The sequence below is a fragment of the Tubulanus polymorphus genome, chromosome 1, assembly GCF_964204645.1.
Source record: "Tubulanus polymorphus chromosome 1, tnTubPoly1.2, whole genome shotgun sequence".
In the NCBI taxonomy this organism is placed as follows: domain Eukaryota; kingdom Metazoa; phylum Nemertea; class Palaeonemertea; order Tubulaniformes; family Tubulanidae; genus Tubulanus; species Tubulanus polymorphus.
The window spans coordinates 1,227,166-1,242,500 of record NC_134025.1 but is presented as its reverse complement, the minus strand read 5'-3'; the positions used below and the strand labels follow the sequence as shown (position 1 = coordinate 1,242,500).

Genomic DNA, 15,335 nt, shown 5'->3' with positions numbered 1-15,335 from the left:
GAGCTCGCTGATGATACACAGTTTCTCCAGGGCATCCCCTCTTTATTGGTAAAGCCTTTAGGATTGGAAATGTATTTGACATGTTGGCAAATTTACGATGATACATAACTCATAAAACTATTTCGTTATGGAGTGTATTTTCTTTGAATATTTAAGAAGAATGCAAAGATTCGTCCCAGATTTAAGAGAATTAAGCATTTATTTAGTTCAGAAGACCCTAAACACCTATAGCTATAAAGAAAGCTATATAGCGGTATTTATAGAAAAAGGTGGAACGACTCACTTTACCCTGTCGTTGGTACCATCAGAAATAAAGATTTGTCTTTATTTCTGTAAACATTTATTATAAATCAGATCCAGAAGCATTTATATGTAATAGATTAGGAAACCAACACACTAGATGAAATATCTTGTTATCTCTTTCAAACAGTTTCTAGAGAAAATTAACAAAATGTTTCATCAGTTGGCGGTATTTAGTTCAAAAGACATTTAAGACGAAGTTTGTGCGTCTGGAAATGGAGTCGATGTAATAATAACGTTGTTGATAGTCAAACAAAAAGAATTATAAGACATATCACCAAGTTTACCAATAAATATACGGCCCACATCGACCGCCCATGCATTATTTTATAGATTTATGGGTCCGTTGGGCATTTTTCGTCCAGCGCACGTATTCCGTCGATAACAGAATTTATTAACGCATTTACCAAGGACAAGGGCTGTTTATCGGACGGACACTAGGTTGATATCAGTGATTAGAGAGATAGACTGAGGAAGTTAATGAGCAATCAAGCTTAATGTATTAAGAGTTTAGTATCGGCTTCAGTCGAAACAAGAGAAGAACATGGAATCCCGTCAAACTATGTGCAAATTGATCCCCGTTATATCTCACATTGGATCTCTGGTTCCCTCCATCTCTGAGACAAATCTCTCTCCATGTCACAAGTCCAAATCACTTCATACACAGTTTAGATTCTTGACTTGAGGATAATTGATTTTCCCAAATCTCAACAGTCCTCAGATTTGGTAATAGAATATTGAGTCAGAGAAAGGCGATTATTCTAAGGGTTCCACGTCATACAGTTCTACATCATTCATGTTTCTGTATATACGCGACTAATACACAATGGTTTATTAATCTTTTTTAACAAAAAGTAAGTCTTGCCTCGTCCCTGGGTGGGCTTGAACCACCAACCTTTCGGTTAACAGCCGAACGCGCTGTCCGATTGCGCCACAGAGACAGTTGACAACGACCGGTCACCGAATTAGAACGGTCGTAGATTTTCATATTTATTTAACATGTTTAATAATAATCACGCTGCGTCATTTCTAAAGAAATTCAATCTGTAATCATTTTGATCCAATTATTTAAAAGCTCATTTATGATTCAGTTATTCTTCATCTAAAAAGACACGATTAAAATCTAAAACATAATATTTTCATTAATACCACCGGGTTTACATTATGTACATGTATGTTGTTTCTCTAGAAAATTTACTTTCCCAACGGAGTAGAAATTTGAAACCTTTACATAAAACTTCATTTTCTAGAAATAGCCACCACAAATAGCCACCGGATATTATCATTTGGGCGAAATAGATTAAAGTCTATTTTTAGAGATATTTTATAGAGAATGTCATTGTACAATAGTAATTTATCTCCACGCAAATCGACGCTTTTTCGGGAAAATAGTTATCTAAAAATCTAAATCATGATAATGATAATGATAGTGTTAATGATAATGATGATGATTCTTATGATAATAATAATAATAATAGTAATAATAATATATCTTTATCGTTTATCTCCTTTTTAACAGATTCTTTTATGAATATAGTTAACTATATATAAAATGGGGGAGAGGCCGAAATTATCGCAATTATATGATAAAAATAAACCGTATGAAGGTTTATCGAAATATATATGTGGAAATGTGCGACTCCTACGCATTAGGTCGATACATCTAGAAATGTGTAACTGATACATCCTGCATCGTCACATCGAGGAAGTTTGCCCAGACAGGAGGAAAGTGGAATTTTATTTCTTGATTGAATAATGGCGTACGAAAGGCTAAATGAGAACGGCTGGAAGGATGATGAAGTGCTTCTAGTTCGGGACATTTTCGATAGAATGCTTTTTCAAAGATGGCAGAAATTCACGAATAGATCTGTTTTTTGAAATAGGAAGAATGTTAACCATTAGGTTTGCGACACCACGAATCGCGCGCGCGTCCCCCGCAGTGGTGGCAACCTCGTCGAATCGGATCAGCCCCGCTACGCCATTCAATTATGGCGATGTAATGAGTTATAGCCCGGTTACAGATATTTAATACCCATGAATTAATGGCGTTAGAATACTGTATCGCCTCTTTTATTTCCGTTTGAAAATATTCTCGCATTAGATCACTGAGTATCATAAACATCAATAATTCAGTTTGGTTTCCAACTGCATGTAAATCAGCTGCAATTACAGGAAAACATAGGAAAATGAACATTTATACCCGACGTGTTTCATCGTTCAGGACAACGGTTCCAGTACTTTGGGCCCAGCACTTTGGATCCAAGACGTTGGAACTGGGTCCAGGATTGTGGAACTGAGCCCAGTGGAACTGGGTGGTAGCGTAAATACCAATATTTCTTCTTGTATCACTTTCACCTTTAACTTCCACGTTATCTTTTCTCTGACGTCCTAGAAAAATATATTACTCCTCGGCGGTGAGAAGTTCAATTTTCTGATGAAGTTTCCCTGTGGAAGATGACAATAATAACCGACTGTGCTGTTGAATCCCTGAGCGACCATTGATTGCGGGTGAATCCATTAGGTTTTAAAGGAAGTTGGCCCAGAAAGGAGCAAAACCGAATTTCATTTCTTGATTGAATAATAGCGAACGACAAAAGCCATTTTGAAACGACGAAAGGTTTGATGAAGTGCTAACTGTTCGGGACATTTTCAATAGAAAAGCTTTTTTGGAGAAGGCAGAAAAATCAGATCTATTGGGACTGGAACCTATGAATGAGACTGCACTGCACCTACAGCAAAACGTGTTTGACATTTTCCAATGATTTTGTTTCGTTCGTCAAATTTTTCTAGTACTCCATAAATTATCGGTTTATAAACATTTCGAATTTTAAATCTAAAGATTTTATTGAGATTCCATAAAATGGGAGCGATTTGAACTATTTATGAACTACATATCATCGATTATCGGAGTTTTAATATTGGTTGTAATCGCTGCCTCCATTTGCGGCCATTGCCATCAAAACTTAATTAATTCCCCGATATGAATTAGTTATAAGTCTCTGGCCGTTACTGTTTCGAGTATAATACGAATCAATCGGACTTCATGATACATAAACCCACTAATAATTATTCCAGAGCAGGAGTAGCACGAATAGTCTACAAATGATTAAACATGAGATTTCGATCGGAGTAAAGAGAGCTCGCGCAGTTTCTTCTTCCCGACACTTTTCTAAGCTGGAGTAATGCTTTTTCTCGTTCGCTTGTGAATGAATATTTGATATAATAAATGCACCCGCTGAGCTAACATTGACTTTAGCGTGTTCTCTATCGAAACCGTGGATACATTAAGACCGGAAGAACAGTAGTTCGATTTAGTTTCCGTTACTGATTATTAAAAGGAACGTGCGGCTGCCATAGCTACATTTCTTAACTTCCGTCATAGGTAGCTTCATTGCAGTTTAATTACTTTAGAAAGTGGGAGAGAGTTAGCCGTGTAAATGACCTGGCGACTGTGAAACAGCGTGACCTCCCGTATTTTCTACTTCCTAAGCTTTAGCATCATTAACGAACTGGTCTGTACACATACTGCCTAGCACGACACATCTTCAGACCATTCGCATGCCACTCGCTGTTTTCTATCATCGTTAAACAGTTTTCCAGTAATTCATGTCAACGCGTAAAGCTCATCAATATAGTTAGTTCCACGACGACTGAAGACATCTTCGCACACCCTATGTATAAACCTGTTATTGCGGCTTCAGCTGCTCAAATCTTCTCGCTCTCAAATCATGAACTCTGACGGTTAAATCAGATGCGGAATAGATCACGGCTCATTTTCTCATCGCTTCACTATGCAAATCACGTTTTATGCACAACTCGTTGAAACAACATTCGTAAATCATTATTTTTTTCCTTTTTCGCGTATGAAATTGTTTTTCCAACTGCGGAGAAACGAAACGCACATTTCGAAAAATGCCGCGTATCATGAATTTCAGACAGGAAATATTTTCGTCCTTTAGCCTCTAGATATAGGATGCATGTTTCATACATTTACTAAGAACACCGATTGACGATTTGACGATTTTTTACGCCGTAAGACACTCTTTATTTATATACATTGATTTGGGAGGATGTGCACTACGTCATCAATATCGTGGCTAACCGTCGAGTGACGACAGCAGGTACTAATATTTCTGTGTGTTGGGTTCTATAACTAATATGACACTAACAGATAAATCTGAAGTCTTACTAATGTAGCCGTATATCTGTTGTTGTTAGATCAGTGATTCCACAATACGTGCGTGCGTTCTCGTCGCAAAACAGAATGAAATATCTTAAGGTCGTTGTAGAAAAAAATGTGAAAATGTCTCCTCAACGGTATAATGAGGAACATCCCCAGGAAGGAAAGCTATAGCATTGAGTCTAATGTAGGCGGACTAAGTCCGGAACTGAAGGATTACTGAAATAGACGTTACACTCCGTTCCTAGAAGACTGATTTATAAAAAACATCTTTTCTATTTCTACTAGTTTCAGTCTGTTAAGATCTATATCGCCAATGTCGATTCGTTCACACGCGATTGACTTGAAATTGCCGAATCGATGATATTTGAAGAAGGTTTTACTGAAAGGTTTTATTTCCACGTGTAGTCACGAACGAACTCTCTGATTCTAACCCTAAACCTCTCTCTCTCTTCTCCCTCCTGCGCTTCATAGTCAATCACGGTTTTCAACAAAAGAGAATCACGCAATTTTCTCTTCCCTTTTCACAGAGGCGTATAACTACTGTTAAATGTGATATCTTATTGGAGTAATTTCCCTTCACTGGTTCCTTCTCAACCGTAGCCATTATCAGTGAACTATCAGTCTAAAGGACGTTCCTCGTGTTTTCTTCTATTCCATCCGGTGAATGTGTCCACATATTTGATCGATGGTATAAGAATAAGTAAAGTGGCAAGAAATGAATAAATATGAGTGATTTCTCCGCTTCACGGCATATCTAACAATCCATCAAATTCACTCACAGAATTCACTGATAGTAGGAGTTAAAAGGGCGACAGTCTTCAGTTTATAGCTGGACATTTCACATCCGGAATTTTTGATAATCAGTTGGATATATGAGAATCTATCATGTTGAAGAAATCGACAATTATGAAGAAAAACTAAAAGAGTTTTGACGTTTCGACTCAGTTCTATGAGCAACTGTTTAATTATGCAAAAGCAGTTGTCACAAACAATACTATAATATGATATTTCTTCAGTTGAATTAATGGTAGACAGTAACTTCACTTGTCTATCGAATCTTAGTTTTTTGCATAGATCTAACAAAGATTAGTCCACGTCGTGCGGGAATGTAAATAAAGACCTTTTTCAAAGATACGTATTGAAGTAAAAATTCAGATTGAGAGAGATTGATATTGTTTACCTGTGAAATCACAGATCGTTGTCTGATGGTTCGTGAAGGTCGTTTGTGGTGCTTTGAATTTCAGCTCTTACTGATCAAAGCTGAAGTGATAAAAAGAAATTTTGTGTGCGCTTTGTAGGACGGGGAATCTCAGAAGGCGTCTTGTCTGCAGCGTTTGATTATCTCCCCCTCTCTCCTCTCTCCTCTCCCTCTCTCCTCTCTCCATCTTTCTCTGCCTTTCTTATTCTGTCTCTCTATCGCGGCGTAGATTCGTGACGTGACAGAAATCATGAAACGCGCACTACTCAACTCACTATCTCACTCCCACTCTCCTCAACTCACTATCTCACTCCCACTCTCCTCAACTCACTATCTCACTCCCACTCTCCTCAACTCACTATCTCACTCCCACTCTCCTCAACTCACTATCTCACTCCCACTCTCCTCAACTCACTATCTCACTCTCCTCAACTCACTATCTCACACCCCTCACCTCACTCCTTCCCTCAACTCACTATCTCACTCCCACTCTCCTCAACTCACTATCTCACTCTCACTCTCCTCAACTCACTATCTCACTCTCACTCTCCTCAACTCACTATCTCACTCTCACTCTCCTCAACTGACTATCTCACTCTCACTCTCCTCAACTCACTATCTCACTCCCACTCTCCTCAACTCACTATCTCACTCCCACTCTCCTCAACTCACTATCTCACACCCCTCACCTCACTATCTCACTCTCACTCTCCTCAACTCACTATCTCACTCTCACTCTCCTCAACTCACTATCTCACTCTCACTCTCCTCAACTCACTATCTCACACCCCTCACCTCACTATCTCACTCTCACTCTCCTCAACTCACTATCTCACTCTCACTCTCCTCAACTCACTATCTCACTCTCACTCTCCTCAACTGACTATCTCACTCTCACTCTCCTCAACTCACTATCTCACTCCCACTCTCCTCAACTCACTATCTCACTCTCACTCTCCTCAACTCACTATCTCACTCTCACTCTCCTCAACTCACTATCTCACTCCCACTCTCCTCAACTCACTATCTCACTCTCCTCAACTCTCTATCTCACACCCCTCACCTCACTCCTTCCCTCAACTCACTATCTCACTCTCACTCTCACTCTCCTCAACTCACTATCTCACTCTCCTCAACTCACTATCTCACACCCCTCACCTCACTCCTTCCCTCAACTCACTATCTCACTCTCCTCAACTCACTATCTCACACCCCTCACCTCACTCCTTCCCTCAACTCACTATCTCACTCTCACTATTTCCCACAACTCACTCTTACCCTCATCACAAATCAAAACAGTTTTTTCCACTTAACAAACTCCATCTAATTCCACACGCGTGTAGGCAGTTTATATTCCGTTTTTAAACGGCTAAATCAGTCTTTCCTACTCAAGTTGACATCGATGTCGTTTTTAAAGGCGACCACAAGCGCTCCATTTCATTCACTCGATAAATTTCCTTTCCAATATTGACAACCAGAACAGTTGGATATTTCTCAACATACTTCTAAGAGAGCGTGTGATAGGTCATCGCCGGTTGCAATAATTTGGACCATATATTCTGTGTCGTCATGACTTTCTTGTGTGTCAAGACGAAAGACGCGGAAGCACGAACAACGTTTATACCACAGTCAATTCATCTCACAACAAGGCCATTTTTACCTTCGAATGATAAGATGATAAGCAGCTGATATACGGCGAGGTCTTGGCCATGTTTGGTCGAGGCACGCTAGAATTTTGTCGGTTCGTCGTATATAAATAACTTTAAGAATATGAGAACAAAAATCTGTCTTAAAAGCCCAATTAGAAACTCTTCACAAGTATTGTATTACGGAGTTCAAATATCTTACATCCTCCAGCGCGCTAGGATATATTCCTACATATATAGGTCTCATATAAATTGTGCACTTAATGTTCATTTATCTGTTATCGGGAACGGCGATTGTCGGATGAGATCGAGCTATATTTCAGGGATAAAGAAAGTGCTCATTTTTCACGGTTCTAGAGATTTCGCTGTCGTTGTTCAGCTTATGTCTCTACGGCGCGTGATGACATTTTATGTTAGATGAAGATTTTCTTGTTTCAGTAAAAGCCAATGTTATATAACATTAGGCTTATAACAAGAAGGGTTTCCACGACCAAGGGCAGAATTCGCATTAGCCTAAGCTTCGCAGAACTACTGCAACATCCACTAGGTATCTATACAACTGCGCGTATTTATTACGTAGTGCTTTTTTACATTAGCGGAATGAATTTTTTTTATTTGCCGGCGACCAAATGGTTTGAAAACGTTGCGGCCATGAGAGAGAGAGAGAGAGCAACTTAATATGAATTTATAGTCTAATTAAACGTTGGGTGAAAATGTCAGCATCTCATCCACCTCCAACACCAGTGAACATACACAATTAGTGGATGTAACCGCTACCTGCCAGGTCATTAACTACGCGCAGGTAAAAACGGCCCCGCTTCAGGCGGTAAACCTCAACAAGGTAAATGTGCCATCAGGGTTAATGTAGTAATGAATCTATGGCTTTTACAGCAACCAGGCAGGTGATTCTCTACGTAATAACGTGTATTAGACTTAAACCATCAATTCCATCAATTCCATCAACGACAAAACATATCGATATAGAATTTGAAACATACAGCTGCGCGTGATGTATTAATGAACGGTTTGTTATACCATGCATGAACTAAAAACAAATACAAAACAATCGTTTCTGGAAAGTACGGGATATTTTCTGTTAATGATCGTCTTGTATTGATATCTAATCAGTTTACAGACGGTTTAACCAAGAGTTAGTTCATTTCTAAGGAGTTAACTCTGAGTGGAAATGTGGAACTGTGGTAGCGGTTCATTACGGTCATTCATTCTGGGACGCATGTATTATTCATAACAATAGTGTTAATACAATGAATAAATCGATGAAATGGAGGCAGTCACAGTAAACAAATAAACCCTGAGCGACTTTCACAGTTCAGTTCGGTTATATATGGACTCTAAACAACGATGTAAACCTCCCCAGTTCCGATGGCAATATTAATCCCAAACCTACTGAAAACCAGATCCCGCGTCCACAGTTCCGAGTTAAGATTGGGCTCTCAGAGTTCACTCAAAATAGAACTCAAATAGAACTAATTCTAAATATAGCTGCAAAGCAGCGATAACGGGTTTTCTGGATGCATGTGATCGAAAGGAAAAATTAATTACCGGGTATTCGATGGAAAAATAAAATAAGATGATTTGGATATTATCGGAGCAATCCTCTTTTTGGCTGAATGGTCTAACCCCAGTAAAGTCCCCGTGATTTGGAAATTCTCGGAGCCCTCCTTTATTTACTTACTAAATGACGTCACAAACTGTTATTTCGCCGGTCCTTGTTGTCTAACAATTCAATTCAATTCTTTATTTACAGTAACCTAATAAGTAATTTTAAGTTTCAAATAGGATGGAAAGTACATTCAGACAATCTGTTGGTTCAGAGAGACCGTTATTACAGTATCAATTTATGATTTCAACTAATTCAAAATGAACTAATTTCAACTCGCAATTAACTCTTACTCACAATTGTGAAACTGGACTTTTTCATCTAATTTACGCCTAGGTTTTTATATTCAAAACATTTTCTTTCATTGGAAAAATGTACATCGACAGCCAGAGATTGATGATAGCCGCGATATAGTGTAACTCATCCTATCGACTGACATTCTGATATTTATATCAATCACATTTTCTCGGCAGCCGAGAACGAAAACACTTGATCAAAGAATGTCGTCTCGCGATTGGTTTATTTGAAATGCATGTGTCATTGGTTTAGTAATTGAGTTAGGTAGAATTCGGTGGATGAATACTGATGTGCACTATCTTTCCCTAGCAATACACCGCACTAAATCTCTCTACGCCGACTCATACGCATGCGTAGGCGACGTCTTTTCATCTGTCGTTTGATTGCAAATTCGAACCTATTCGTTAAAACGTTCACGCACGCTACTCATATAGATTGTTGGACGCAATTTGCTTTTCGATGATCACCAGGGAAAATATACGATAGTCTGTGTGGACTTACTACAGTACTACACATGAATATTCCATTATCTAGTTCCCTCTAAACGTATATATATATATATATATATCTGTATATATCATATTATTTCTACTAATCATATTGTAGCATTTGCTCTTATTGCAGTCGATTATTCGAGAAAAAAAATATCTCATCATTATTCAAAACGGAAGAATTGCAGTTATTTACACATTTTCCGTTGAATATTCCCCATTGATATGTACGAAATTTGAAAACTTTTTGATGTTCGATCCATCGATTGAGTTTCACTACCCACTACCACCGACACGGCACCGCCCGCTCGTAAAATTGAATTTTAAAAAAAGAAACCGTTGTCAGCAGCGCGGTACTCGTGTAGGATACGACAGCCCGGTTTCCCATTAGCTCTCCAACGCTTAAATCCTCCAAACCTTGAAAGGTTTTCCATTAGCCGAGCTATCGGCTGAATGAAGTGATATGGAAAATGTTTAATTGTCCACGCGATACTTATGAAGTGCGTTGTACGCTCGACTTTTGAAACTTTTTATGTTTTGTGCTGTTTTTCATTGAGAGATTACGGTACGATCGAGAGTATAGAGTGATATCGGAGTGTTTATGTTATTAAGGCTGAAACTAGTGCTGATTTTACAAAATTGTTCGCAGAATCGCGAGGTTCACAACCCTAGACGAATGAGCTACGACCATAAACGAGCATCGAGTGTACTTGAAGATGAATTTGCCCGCTCCAAATTGCACTTCCTGCGATGATCAATTAGCAATAGATTTACCTTATGGTAAGAGCCCGGAGGAGAAGAACTTCCTCTTCATGCGCTCCCGGAAAACGATTAACCAGTTGCAAATTGAATGCAACTCATGAAGGCAAACAGCATGAATATTGAGATGTCGAATGACTAATTGAATTTGGAAGATTCCAGATGTTTGAATCGCAAATTACTGATGTTAACAGTTTACGTAACTGCGTTGGAACTTATGCAAGCAAGTCGAGATACGATTTTTGGTTGAGGTTGCCGTTTCCGAATCCTAAACTTCCCATTGAGGTTGCCTTTTCTGCAAGACAAAGATCACCCAAACCTTCAAATCTGACTCTCTCATATCCTCTTCGTATATTCTTATACTTTTCTGCGAAAATGTCTAACACCGCTTGCGAGCCTTTTCTTCTGAACGCTGTCTCCCAATTTGTCAGTTCCATCCCCGATTCCATATTCATGAATTCTACTCGTTACGGTGACACTGATCGGCATTCATTTTGGAATGTTTGGAATTCTAAAAATGGAGGGAGACATTTCCTATCTCTTTCCAAATCATATCAAGCTACATCGATGCATTTGTTAACCGAAGACTCTTTCAGAAATGAATAGATATATACATGAATATGGTCGTCTTTCCGGAGATGTAACGGTCACGTTTTTGCAGTCTCCACAAAACCACGTTATAGACAGTATCTAATCATGTATACATACATGCTTCTGGCTGCTTTTGGCGGTCAATCAATTGATGTAATTACTGCCATATGACAACGTTTCATCTACCCAGACCTGCATCATTATCTATACATCAAAGCTTGTAACATTATATCGCAACTCCGCTTTTTGTCAATTATTGATTGATATTATCTGATCATTTGTATATGCAAAACCTTTATGAGTTTATCTTTAGTTTTATTGACGCGAACGTGAAAGGGAGTTTTTTTAATGGGGAAAAAAGACACAAGATGAAGGCGTTTGTGACAGTCACACATACAAACACAGATGAGGCTTCTGAGACTGTAGAAGAAGCTTATCTTTACCGACAGGACCTATTACTATCCAGTCATGTATAATAGACGTAGGGTGGTCATATACTGATAGTGTTAATGTATATTTTATAATTCAAATCACACACAATGCTCTGACAAGCATTTCCTTAGAGGCAGCCATTGTAATATTATTTAGCCATTTTATGACAAGACGCAATCTCGTTAATCCTGTACGATTTGACGGCAGTCCTCCTAGGATTTCATCCCGATATCGGGGAGAGGGGAGAGGCTAGCGTGTCTACACAGATCAGACGCGATGAACGCTCCACGAACATCCCTTCACCAACAAAAACAATCGTCAAGAAAAACTTCTTTGATATTTCAATTCTCTCGGTAGTTATTATCAGTAGGCGGTGTTTAAGATATTGAAAAGTCTTTCCAATATCCATCATTATTATTCAGTAATTCTACGAATGTCCCTACGAAATCTATATACGTGGATAAGCATATTCTCCTCCCTGAGAAGGTACAATCTAGCGATACATTATTCATTCCTTGTTTGCCGTCCAAAAGTGCCTCTCGCTCACATGCACAATTTCTCCAATTATTGGAACTTCATCGACCAACCATGTTCTTATGTTGTATTCGCGCCATTGGTGGCGGTAGATTTTTTATTAAACGCTGCGCCCACAACTGACTGTTTACATATCTAGCGATAAGTTTATTTCGCGTGAAAGTCGTTGAAATAGTATCCCATATTTATTCATACCGGCTTCCATTAATTAAACAATGCCTAGGACCCTACACTTTGGCGAGTGTCCTCGTCGTGTATTCTAAGTCATTTGCTTCTGTCACTGTTAATTAACATCTTCGATATTTAATGAAGTTTCGAATGTAAAGATTGGGAAGTAATCAGTGTACTCAATGCACCCGATAGCGCTGACGGGGTATATCATTTCTGACGCAAAAAATAGATCCGACTCTTCGTCTTTCTCATTTGATTGATTCTTCCTCACATTGACGGCTCCGGATCATCGTGTAATAAAATAGAACGCATTATCTTATTAGAAGATGTATAACACGATTGTACAGTGTGAGTACCGGTATTGTATTTATGCTGGTGATAGATCAGTGAAGTTCATCTGTAAAAGATGCGCGCATCTTGGCGTATTAATGGACCCGTATTCACTGAGATTGAACCGTGTGGGCGCCCGACACTGAGTTAACAATTAAAATACATTTGTTTCCCGAGTTCACTGATTGCGCGGTAATAGCTGTACAGCGGTAATAGGATGTTAGAACTGTTAACATGTCACTTTAAATTCAGACTAAGCGTGTTCGCTCTCTACAGACAGACACACATCCACAGTTCATCCCATTTAATCATTAGTTTTCGGCCGCAGAATTCTATTTGTGACGTCTGTAATGTTCGCAATTTTGTACCTGTCGAGATTTCAATTTCGTTCGATCGAACACCGACACGAGCAGCAGAGAAAAACTACTGCATCATATCAAACAGTAGTGAACTTAGTGTTTAAACATGTATGTCGTGTTAATCAAGTTTCCTGGTGATTTCTGTTCCTATTTTCCCCCCGAGTCACGATTCCCGACATCACAAATATCCTTTACCAGAAGCCTCCACCGCAGCCGGTCATCATTCAGCACGGGGGCCTGTTCAGGGCTAAAATCGGTTGCCGTGGCCAGGCGGGCGATTTCATAACTTGTAGGAGGCGTCCTTGATAATGATATATAAACATATAGCGAAAATACGATGAAGAAAACCCATACTACGTGTGCTTTAACATTGAAATTTCCGATATTCACAAAAAATCAGATTTTAGCGCGCCGTGCGCCAGTACAAGAGATTCATAACTAAAAAAATTGACATCTTAAGAATTCATCAATCAATCAATTCAACTTCAATGCATGACGTCATCGATATCACGTGACGTCACGAATCAATGCCGTCACGATGACGTCACTGAATCGATCTGCCCAAAGTTTAGGATACGAAGCGACTGATCGCGTGGAGTTAAGATCAATCGAGTTCTCACTGAAAGCTATGCTGCTGTAGAAATCTTTTATGCGTAAGTTTTACAGTAATGTTTCAGACCTATTCACGCAGAAACACCGTATAATCAATATACAGTGGAGAACAACATGGAAAATCTATTAACCTCCATACGTTTTCTCTGTTTACGCCTTAAAATCAACAAAACAAAAGTGACAAAAACCAATTGTGTGTTTCATGTAGTTTTATTTGACAAACCGAGCAAAAAAAGCGTCGTTATCACACAGTGAATACCACCAGACAGAAATTAACATTCGTCACAGTTTATATCGCTTCATTTGAACGATTTGTCTCGGTGTAAATGAATCGTAAAATATCGACAAAAATCTAAAGCTGTTTTTAACCGTGAATTGAATCAGAACGGTTCCTAAAATCATCTCGTTTTAAGCAGAGAAGGCATTAATTATTACTAATTACCCGTGGAATCTCTGAGCGCCGTCGAATGAGTTTCTTTAAATGCAATTTTCCGCCTACTTAAGCTTACGCTGAGCTCATTCTAAAAAGTGACGACAATACTTCCACTATTATCACTAATACCCAATTATATTCCTATCAATTCTTCTATTTGCGCATTAAATATGACCTTTCCTTCAAGAAATTAATCTTAATCTCTTGCCAAAATATGAATTTGACATTTATCACTATGCAGTTGAGAAAAATATTGTGTTGTTGATAAAATTAAGTTTATACCGCCGTCCCTGGGTGGGCTTGAACCACCAACCTTTCGGTTAACAGCCGAACGCGCTGTCCGATTGCGCCACAGAGACAGTTGACAGCTGTCATTTATGCTAGAAATTCATCGAATTTGAATACTAACCCATTAAATCGAATGAAAAACTGTCATATGGATTAATTTTTACTTCAGAAACTAATTTACAATAAGGAGTCGAAGGAAATACTAAAAATTGTAAAATAAATAGCTCGACAAATATATATATATATATCACGAACTGATTCCTGCATATTAAAGAGAGGGAGAGAGGGAGAGAGGGAGAGGAGGAGAGGGAGATAGGGGGAGAGGGAGAGAGGGAGATAGGGGAGAGGGAGAGAGGGGAGGAGGAGAGGGAGAGAGGGGGAGGGAGAGAGGGAGATAGGGGGAGAGGGAGAGAGGGAGATAGGGGAGAGGGAGAGAGGGAGAGGGAGGGAGGGAGATAGGGGGAGAGGGAGAGAGGAGGAGAGGAGGAAGGTAGAGGGGGAGGGAGAGATAGGGGAGAGGGGGAGATGTAATGTTTGAGGATTCCTCGGGGCATCATTCCCCATGGTTCCCTACAACCAGTATGTGTCGCAGAAACATTACCAAACATAACAGCGCCGTATATTATAAAAAGTAAAAAAAATCTCACCGCGTGAGAGAGAGAGAACGGCGCTCTAGGGTAACACAAATCAGATAACTACATTACTGTTACTATCCGAAGGTATAATAGATTATTTCGTTCTTGTAATGGTAATGTTCGGGATTAAAAATTGTTCGTTTTTCCTTCTCAATTATCGAGATTTTCTAGTCGTAATCGACCGTAAAATGTTTTTAAAGTAATCGAGAACGTGTTTAACGTCACATCTCGGTAATTTCAGAAAGTAGAAATTCAATATTTTGAAAAGGGAGCGAGAGAGAAATGACTGTTTTCCATCCGTCGCAGCCGTTGCCAATGATATTATTATAAACCATTAGTGCATCGTTCTGTATCACCGTGAATGCGTTAATTTTATTTAGCCGTTAACAATATTACTGGTAATACGCCAACTACTTAACAGTTCAAAGCTTCGCCGGGAAGCTATTAGGCGCCTG

At 39.1% G+C, this 15,335-nt stretch overlaps 1 protein-coding gene and 2 non-coding genes across 3 annotated transcripts in view; 1 reads left to right on the top strand and 2 right to left on the bottom strand.

Annotated features, from left to right (window-relative positions):
• Positions 1 to 15,335, top strand: part of LOC141912635 (uncharacterized) — a 37,355-nt gene that overhangs the window by 2,329 nt on the left and 19,691 nt on the right. The gene's annotated exons all lie outside the window — the stretch shown is intronic.
• Positions 1,168 to 1,241, bottom strand: Trnan-guu (transfer RNA asparagine (anticodon GUU)). The gene has a single exon. It is a non-coding gene; the product is annotated as a tRNA-Asn (tRNA).
• Positions 14,243 to 14,316, bottom strand: Trnan-guu (transfer RNA asparagine (anticodon GUU)). Its single transcript has one exon. It is a non-coding gene; the product is annotated as a tRNA-Asn (tRNA).